The sequence below is a fragment of the Spinacia oleracea genome, chromosome 5 (assembly GCF_020520425.1).
Source record: "Spinacia oleracea cultivar Varoflay chromosome 5, BTI_SOV_V1, whole genome shotgun sequence".
NCBI classification, from domain to species: Eukaryota; Viridiplantae; Streptophyta; class Magnoliopsida; order Caryophyllales; family Amaranthaceae; genus Spinacia; species Spinacia oleracea.
In genome coordinates this window covers 95,540,275-95,550,756 of record NC_079491.1, presented here as the reverse complement: position 1 = coordinate 95,550,756, position 10,482 = coordinate 95,540,275, and the positions used below count along the sequence as shown (strand labels likewise).

General features: G+C 35.6%; 1 pseudogene; it reads left to right on the top strand.

Moving 5' to 3' along the window:
* The first annotated feature begins 4,056 nt into the window (after positions 1–4,056).
* Positions 4,057–7,779, top strand: LOC110776017 (uncharacterized; annotated as a pseudogene).
* The last annotated feature ends 2,703 nt before the right edge of the window (positions 7,780–10,482 follow it).

The window sequence follows — 10,482 nt, the reverse complement described above, 5'->3', positions numbered from 1 at the left end:
GAAAGAAAGCTGCTAAGCATTGTCAAACACGAGTCCAAAAAAATTAGAATAAGACAAGTTTATTATATGAGATATGATGGAATCAAAAGCAACCCTCCACCCAGTGGCGATGCTAGGAATTTTGGCTTAAGGGTTTGAAATTTTCGGACAAATATGATAAAATTGAATATCTGGTGCACATGTGTTATGCAATAATATTAAATAAAACTAAGTAAAATAAAATTTAGGCCCAGAGGAAGGAAAGCAAATAAACAAACTCAATTATAAAGAATTGAACTAATCTAACTTTAACAAAACCCCCTAACCCTATAATTTACAGATAAAAAATCAAAACAAAAACCAATTTCAAAAGCACACACTAGCTGATGATACTATACACTGAAACCAAAAAAACTAAAATATAATGAAATTAGAATTCATAATAAAATAAAATTCGAATTCATGAACTAGGATTCGAAACCCCTAATCGCCTGCTCTGGATGCCTTGACTATCAACCACTGCGAGGCTTGACTATTGTGATACCATGTCGTGCTTAATAAATAATAACCGAATTTTCTTTAGAAAACTAATCAGATTTTTTTGGTTCCACCTCCCAATCCCCTAACCCAGGATTAAGTTAAATCATCCTGCAATCAAGCAAACACTCTAAATTTATTATGCAAAGCCTCCTTTTCCTGGGAGTTCACGCAAAGGATAAGCAATGGGGAAATAAAACTTCTTCAGATCATGGATCTAGTACAACTTAGACAATCAACAACCTCTAAAATTAACAATAAAGCATATAATTTCGACAAATTTCGGCAACAAAAGTATATAAAAAAAATTACCTGGAGAATTTATCCGGTAACACCGAGGACGAAGCAGCAAATAAAAAAACAGAGGATGCTCGAATTTCTCCAATTAAATATCAGATAGAGCAACAAATTCATCTTGAACTTTTGGGCGAATTGTAAATTCAATAATTGGGATTTTTCATGAATTTATAGGATGAGGAGTGAGATAGCTTATACTGAGAGATTTGACTGTGCTAACATACATGTTGAAGACGAAATTCAAGGAATTCGTTAATGGTGCTGAAGGTGAGCAGGAGAGAAGACGGATTCATCAGGAAATCTGACGAGGGTGGTTAGGTTTCGGGGCGCAGCAAGGTACGGAGGTTGAGAGAAACGTGGGAGGTGGAGTGAGAGGTACGCGGATTCTGCGAAAAAATCGGAAAGAAGAGTTAGGCGGGATATTTTGGCCAAAATTCATTTGGTTTGCGGCCACACAAACACGTGTGTTCGTGTCTATTTTTTTTTGTAAATAGCGACGCTTTAGAACGTCAAAATATTTTGCGGCTCTCTAAAGCGTCGCAATTTACAAATTAATATTCCCGCTCCAAACCGCCCTTCGACTCTTTGTTAGACCGTCACAATTGTTCCGTCTAAATATGTACCTCTTTTTCATAGTGACTCCATATCCTCATTGTTCTGTTGTAGCTCACTGTTCACTTCATCATTGTTAGTCTCAGGCTCAATCTCTATGTCACTGGAGATCTCAATAGTAGGCTCAGGAATGATAGGATTAGGGTTCTCAATCTCAACAACATCATCATCACTATCCTCATCCATCTGAGTTTCTGCCTCATGATCTAATCTTGTAAGGTTGATGTTTTCCACAGTTTTACCATCATCAAAACATTCCTCCACAAGCTCTATAATCGTGGTCATAATCTCCAAATCATATCTCCATCTACCATCTGGAGTACCATACTTGTAATAGTTAGGAATACCATTGTCCAAATGCATATCACGAAATCGATTCTTAAGCTCTATGTATGCGTTCCTAGAAGGTAAGCAATGAATAACCATTTCTGCCATAACTTCTTTCTTCCTTAGTTCGGGCAGGTTCTGCACTGTAGCAAAATAGTTGCAAGCAAACTCGATCTTCTTCACATAAATGTGTGGGGTTTCACAGTCTAGCTTCTCTAGGTTTCCTAGGTTTGCATACTTTAAAATCAACATCTTAAATCCTGAAAATTAGCAACTACAAAGTCTTACTAGAGTGTTCCAAAAACAAAGTAAGTTCGTTGAGCCATACAATTTCAATGCACAAGTACATGCTTAATCATGAATCTTGATGCAATTAATCACATAAAGCAAAACAAGACATGATCAAACTTTAAGTAAAAGATCACATAATCAAGGCATAATCACATAAACACTTGATTAAAAATGCATACTTAACTTAAATGCATACTTAGTCTAAATATGCCCTTCTTAATCTACCCTTTCGTTACTTAGAGTAAATAAAAATTTTCGAAATTAATTTAAATAAATAACTTCAAATATACACGAAATTATTAAAATTAAAATCGAAAATTTAAAATAAGTAATCGAATAATTTGGTTAAGTAATTCGGTTATTTTCGAAAATAATTAAAAGAAATAAATAATTAAATAGGTAAATAAATAAACAAATAATTAATTATTTCAGAATTTTTTATTATTATTATTATTATTTTTTGAAATTCGGAAAATCCGAGAAATATTTTTTTTTTGAAAAATCCGATAATATTTCGGAAATTCGAAAAAATAATTTGAATTTAAAATAATTTTCAAATACTTGAAATAATTTGTACTTCCTCTATTCTTTTTTAAATGACACAATTATTTAGGCACGTTTTCCAATGCATGATATCAAACGTTGATATCTCTAACTACGGATAAGAAAAAATTATAAAAAGTTGATATTAAAAAAGTATTTAGTGAGACGAATCTAATAAGACCCCATATGGCTATATTTTTTCTTAAATATAAATCACAAAGCGAAGTCAAAGGGGCTTGTGTGAATAGTGTCATAAACTCAATTGTGTCATATAAATAAGAATGGAGGAAGTATTTGACTTTAGGAAAATAGTTTTCGAAAAATCCTAAAGTTCCGCAATCGTAGTTTAAGGATTTACCACTTTGCACTATTAATTAATGCAAAGCAGTTCTCAAACTAGAGCTCTTCAAATACCACTTTGTAACACCCTAATAATTCCTTTCTTTTTATAAAACATTTTCCGACTTAAAACACAGGAATTACCAAGATATTACCGCCATCGTGATAACGGCTAAGGCTATTTACCAGAATTACGCAGCGGAATTAACTAACTTTCAAACATTTTAAATAAATAGTTAATGGTCATTAAAACAAGATGGAACCGTTGAGGCCCAAATCCAAACTATTAAATCATTTAAAAATCCTTTAACTGTAGGTAGTATTAGTCATGACTACAAATAAAAATAGAGTTTATAAATACGGAAGAATTAAACTCTCAACTCGAATCCCATGATAACTTCTCCCGCAAGTTATCTCTACAAACCTGCTTTATTAAAAATGTACTCCTCAACAACGCGAATGCAATTGATGGATCATCATAGGGTCATTAAGGCAAAGGCCATGACAAGAAGACATGAAGCACGAAGTCAGCAAAAGCTGCGTACGAACAAGCTAGAATAACATTCTATCCTAACATGCTTCACTCGAAAATTAAATGATCCACATGCAAAAGCCATATAATAAACAAACAAACATAGAGATAAGACTCGACACTTGACACGACTCTTGACCCACAGATTAATAAAAAGTAGCTTCGAACGGGTAAAGTAAAGTATCCTCAAAAGGAAAGAAAAGGGTGATGGGAGCCAACCATACACCAAAATAAGTCGGGCTACTACCGACAGTCGGGCCATACCGACAGGAATTCCAATGCACACACTACTACAAAACGACCTCTTTGAAGACGCATTAGCCTCGATGCCAAGGGGGTGGCGTTGGGGGCCAAAAATATTTCCGTGTTTCCACGACGACTTTTGGCGTCGCGAATTTTGCCTACAGCTTATTGTCGACGCCATTAGGTGTCGAAATATCTGGCTACGCATTTTGGCGTCGACAAAACATGTGCCTTGCACGTGTTTACAATATCAGACATTCAGACATACACGCTTCAAATTTTAGTGAAAATTGAACTTAAGCGCTTTTAATTAATTTTTTTTTGCTATGAGCGCTAAAACTAAAGACTGTTCACGTACTCTATCTCTCGCTAACCCTAATTAGCTGAAACACCAAAAGAACCGCATCGTACCTCTCCTCTCTGCAAATTCGAAACCGTTCTGCTCTCTGCCAATCTGCCATTGATATTCATCAAGGTTTATCTTTAATTTTATACTTGAGCCTTTTTCATCTTCAACCTTCGCAATTTAAACTTCGTTTTCCCCGGAAATCTCTCAAATATGGTGGTAATCGAACAATCAAGCGACGAACCTGCTGTAGCACCAGAGATCAACCACAAGAAACTCGATTCAGAACCTGAAACGAGTTCCGTCAACAACAAAGAAGAAACAGATGGTTTCGAAACGGCTAGCGAAGGCGATCATTCTGATAGAGGTACCGACTTTGGCGACGACGAACAACAACAACAAGAAAAATCTGCGCCATTGATGGCTGTTAAGGATGATTCTTATGAAGATGCTCTTGATGATGATCAATTGAAACAGGTGCTCTTTCTCTCTCTCTCCTCTCTCTTATGATTATTGAATTGTATGATTTAAGCGAAATTGTAACCTAATACTGATTTCATTACTTGTAATTATTTGGCAATTAAAGTTGAATTAGAATTTTTTTTTCTAGTGAGTTTGATTTTTCTTCCATTGATTGAGCTTCTCGCTTAATTTAGGGTTTTTTTTCCTGCTACTATGCATTTGATTTTTATGTTCTATAGAGAAATGCGTACTTCTTAATTCGTATTTGTTACTTAGACATACAATTTGAGGTCGATATTTGGTTATTTATGAAACATAGTCGTTTCAACTTCTTTCGTTTTGTTTGGTGTTTTTATACTGTCGGGTTATGTCATTGGAAGGATTGCTGAAAATGAAACCATTTTTAGATTTCCAATTTCCAATTTCTGATCCGGTCTTTTAGAGAAGGGTTGATATAGATAGCTGATAGATTCTGCTGGAGAGCCAGATGTTGAAGGAAATAATGCCCTTGGTCCAAGTATGCATTTAATGTTAAGTCTAATAAATACGGTTCAGTATTAATTAACAAGTTAATAATTCAGTGAGATCAAGTGAGCTGAATGCCTAGCTAGAGGCCGCTTCAGTTCAAGTGGAATTAATGATATTAATCCACAGCTTACTCTTGACTGAACCCGTAGGGTCACACAACTAGTACGTAAACGGATCAAGTATTTAATGGCATTAAATACTCCATCTATGGATATTCGGAATCGACGGATCTTGGTTTCAGTGGGAGCTAAGATCGTCAAAGACAAACAATGAATACTCCGGAAACGATGATATTGCCGGAAACGGAAATATGGATCCTATCGAAAATATAAATATTATCCAAGTCGTAGATGTTGCCGGAAACGGAAACATGGTACGTATTAGAAAATATTATCGGAAATGGAAATATTGCCGGAATCGGAAATATTGCAGGAAACAGAAATATTGTCAGAATTGCAAATATTATCAGAATCGGAAAACAATTCCGGAAACGGAAATATTAAATATTTGTTCGAAACGGAAATTAATTACGGAATAGGAAATGTTAAATATTGTTCGTATCGGAAATGAATTCCGGAATCGGGAATTTAATCGGAAGCGCATCGTACGAATTAGCATCGGACGAGACTTGCTAGACGAAGGCCCAGCACGAAGCCAGGCCCGCGTCCAGCAAGCCAAGCGCCCAACACAATGTTGCCAGAGCCTCGCCAGGCCCAGCAAGGCCATGGCGCGCGCGAGCTCGTGGGCTGCGGGCTGTGCATCTCGCGTGGGCCGCAAGGCTTGCGCGGGCTGTGTGGCTCGTGCTCGTGCTCGTGCAACGCTTGTGTTCAATACGAATCCAAAAGCTAATGGAATTCGTTCTATGATTAAATCCTAATCCTAATAGATAGAATTCGTTTAATAGAGTTTTAATGAGATTCTAATTAAACTAATTGGTATCCTAATAGGATTTGAAATCCCTTTCCATGACTCTATAAATATGTGCCTAGGTTCAAAAATTATGGACGAGTATTCAAGTATTCAAAGGTAAGATTTTCAAGCAAAAATCAGCCAAACACTTGCCACATATTAGGCGGAAATTCTAAGTACCTTAAGGGCGATTCTAGTTGGTCAAGCTTAAGGCGGATCCGGACGTGCTGTGGACTTTCTACGGAGAGACGACACTTGGAGTCCTAAAGACTTGTTCTTGTTCGGTTCTGGCGCAGCTAGGGAGGGCACGCTACAAAGTGTATGCATCCTAGACTAATTATATGATTATGTGCAATTAATATGATTCCTGGCATTAAGGTTTTTCCGCATGATTTATGTTGTTCATATGTATCATAACCTAACAGATGTCTCTAATATCTTACATGCAGGGGGGGGGGATGGGTAGCTTTCTTTCTTATTCTGGGTTAACACTGTCCGGGCATTAGACACAGGGACTTAGAATTTGGTGATCCATCTCTCTTGAACACATAACTCCCCTCCCCACTCCAATATGTTGTATCTATGTGTTTCTACATGTTTGCTTCCTTTAAGAACTCTAGTCTTCTTTCGGAGAAGGTAGTCTCCTCCTGTGATTGTGGCTTTTAGCTGTTTAATTAGATTCTTTCGCATATTGCTGTTTCAGGGAAAGTATGATGAAACAGTCAAGGAATGTTCAAAAGCTATAGAACTAAATCCAGCATACGTCAAAGCTCTTCTCAGGAGAGGAGAGGCTTATGAAAAGCTTGAACATATGAAGAGGCCATCTCTGGTGAGTTACGAATTTGTTATGAGACTGTTTTTTACTAAAGTGATGATATTTTTGTCTAAAAACAGATTTTGCATACTGTGATATACTTGTGCATCTATACCGTTATGGTGGTTAAATTTGGATATATATCTTGCAGATATGAAAAAAATATTGGAAGTGGAAGCTTCAAATGAGCAGGCTAGGAGGAATATTGTTCGAATGGAGCCATTAGCCCGAGAAAAGGCGGAAAAGATGAAGGAAAAAATGATTGGTAACCTTTTTCTTCTTCACACTTCCGCTGATCCTCTCCTGTATTATCACTCTCCTTTGTTATTACTTTCTCACTGTTTAGTCTTGCGCGTTGGTATTATGCTTCTTCCCTTTTTAAATGGCTTGCTTTATGGATGTTGATTTATACTATACATGATTTTGTCTATACTGAGTTTGTGTGCAAAACAAGTCAGATGCTAAATTTGTTCTGAAATTTCCCCCTTATTTAAAGTTAAAGCCAAATTTTGACTTTCATTATGGCCAGCAGCTAAATGTGAAATTTGGAATGTTGTAGGAAATTAAATTGATAATAATGTTCATGGAAAATAAACATGTGTTTGTCAACCAAGACTAAGCTTGGCATGACAGTTGTAGTTGTGAGTTAAGGAATAAGGATGCTTATCATGAAAAGCTTCAAATTTGATGATGATGAAGCATAGAGTTGTGTTAAGTGCACATGGAATATGAGTTAATAGGATTTTCTTAAAATGTGGAAGTGATACATCCTCTGTATTTAGAATTTAGATGCTAACAGGGTTGGGGTAGAAGAAAGTATTTTGTGAGAATTTAATTAGCAAAATTCTAGATAAGTGGTCATTCACTATTGGTCATTGACTAATAGTGTAATCTTACTGCTGACTAATGGTGTAATGTCACTGTCTGGTTTCCTCAACAACAATATTCAATATATCTTAATCTGTTCATAGAATCACAGTTGGAAAAGGAAATGCGCTACTACCAGAAGCTGTTGTCTAGTTTCTACTTTATTCCCTCTCCTAACCTCGTTGATTTGAGACTTGTTTAAATGCAGAAACTGGATTCTTAACACTGTACAAGGCAGCCTAATTATCTAGTAAGATTATGTCAAAAAAAAAATTATCTAGAAAGATTATGTAATAATAATTTGTCCGCCCTGTTGTTTGTTTGAGAGGCAACATTCTTCAAATTTCTAAGTCACCTTGAGTCCTTATTAATTACCGTTCCTGGACTATAAATGTTCAGTTCAACTATTTGAGGATTTATAGAAGTGTCAATGTGAATGATATTCAATACCGGAGTATAATGCAGCAGAACATGTACCTAGATGTGTTACGGCTTTTAAGATTAGAGCACGTTGTTATACTCTGTATTATACTCTTTCATGCGAACTAAAAGTTAGTGCGGAGTATGTTTTCTTCCCTCCTTTTTTTGTCTTGTGTTATCTGCTCTGCTTTGCTGCTTGTTTATGTCTGCCTTTCTTTTTTGGTTTTGCGCTTTCAAGCAAGTCGATCTGTTGCAACCATCTGTAAAAGATACAACCAATAAAACACAACAAAACTACAAAGAAGATTAAAGAAAAAACACCAGGACCAAAGAGGGCATACTCTAGATTCCAAGTTCATAAGAATAGCAGACTTTGTAGTCACTTTAGAACGACTTAGCTGTAACTGTGAGACTGAAGGAAAAAAGTGAAAGTGAGTTGAAAGACGTAGCAGTTAGTAACTCCAAAATATACAACCGGAACTATTAGCATGATCAAACAGAAATTACTGATGGCAGACCTTGTCCAGGTGTTGCAACTGCAATGAGTTCTTTAGCAGCAATCTCAAATGCCTTCACTATGAAGTCAGATCCCTAAAAAGAGGATATCAGGATTAAAAACCAAGAAGAACAAGTATACTAAAAAAAGGGGGGGTGGGGGGTGGGGAACATGTATAGAAGTACTTACTGCATACTTACTCTTCCTGCATACAAAGCAAATAAGACTCAGAAATATAGAAGTTTAGCCACTAATAGAATAATAATTACCCATAACATTACATTTTAAACTATCAGATTCTTAATTTGTAATCTCATGGATCTTACCGATAGCTTTGTTGAATGATATTGCACACAATTCAAAAAAAATCACACAACCTTGAGGACTTTATTCCGGACTCGTGAATCTAAATTTTATCAGCTGTATTATTTTATATGTCTGTTGTTATTGAGACTTCTAAGTTCTGCATTCCCGTAAGCTCTGCTATTACTTCTTTTCCTTGCAAAGTTGAGCTCCAATGTATACCTCTCACAACACTTTCAATTCTTCTGGATGCCAGGGATGAATTATAGCTTTGGATACCCAGTAAATTACGTATTTTCAGTATCAATATCATCCAGCAGACTGCAAAACCCGTATAAAAGAATCTGAAAGCTAAATGGGTAGTAGTTATTCGAAGTTTTCCTTTGAAGTCTTCAGTTTGCTGCTGCATCTGCATTAATCTTCATTCATCTACATCTGTTTTTGTTCATCTGCGCCCGTTTCTGATTTATGAATCTGCATTAATCTTGAGAATCTGCATTGATCTTCAGATCCTGTTGTGTGTTGTTGTCCTTGTTCTGTTGCGCTCCTACAGGTCTGTCTGCAGGGTACTTTCTTCCTTTTGGTAAAATAAAAATAAAAATAGCTGCTTGAATTGAAGTTTCTGACCAATTATAACTTGAACTCCAACACCTACTGCAACTGCTCTGCTTGAACTCCAACACCTACGCTGCTGCAATCATAACAAATATAACATGAACTCCAACACCTACTGCAACTGCTATTTGTACTTGTTTAATCTTGTTTTGCCTATATTACTCTAACTCTTACCTTGTGTACTTGACTGCTTGTTACATTTTATTTTTACTTATTACATTTTTTATTTTGCTTTGTAGGTCGTCCAACATGATAAAGGAGAAACGAAAGAATGAAGTAGCCTATGACACTTGAGCTTCATATTAGCTACTACGAACAATCGTCTATAAATGCAAACCAACTTGAACAACATGCTTGACATAATTCAACGATTATAAAAGTCCATAACATGATAGTTCAATATAATCTATAAAGCATAATTCAATTCATAACATGCTCGTTCACATAGATTCAATAATAATAACATGCTCGTTCTCAATACCAAACATGAATTCATAATAACATATTCATTCCCAATCATCAATCATGAATTCACAACAACATATAAGTTCACATGATTCGCATTCAATACACTTCATAAAGTCCTTAAGGGATGGGTGGTCACCCTAGTCTTGTACGTACCTGGAATACCTAAGTATGGGGGCCACTGTGCGAATCACGACTCACTAGAAATGAACTCCTATAAACACAAAAGGAGAAACTAAATTATTATCCATGTTTACTAAATTTCCAGCAATTATTTAAGATTCTAAAACCCTTAGTTTAATTAGAAATCATTCATTAATCGTTAATTTAATAGTCTCAAACAGTCAACTCAAGTCCTAACATAAAAACATTGGCTTTTTAGCTTTAAAACCATTAAAAACCAAATTTTTAAAGCTTATAAACAATCTGAAAATATAAGTTGATTCCCATAATTTAAATTGTCATTAAATTATGTGAATCAATCGTTTAATCAATTGGAATCAAAATCCTAATAATAGCTTATCATAAAAACATGTTTCGACTTCAAAAATCAACAC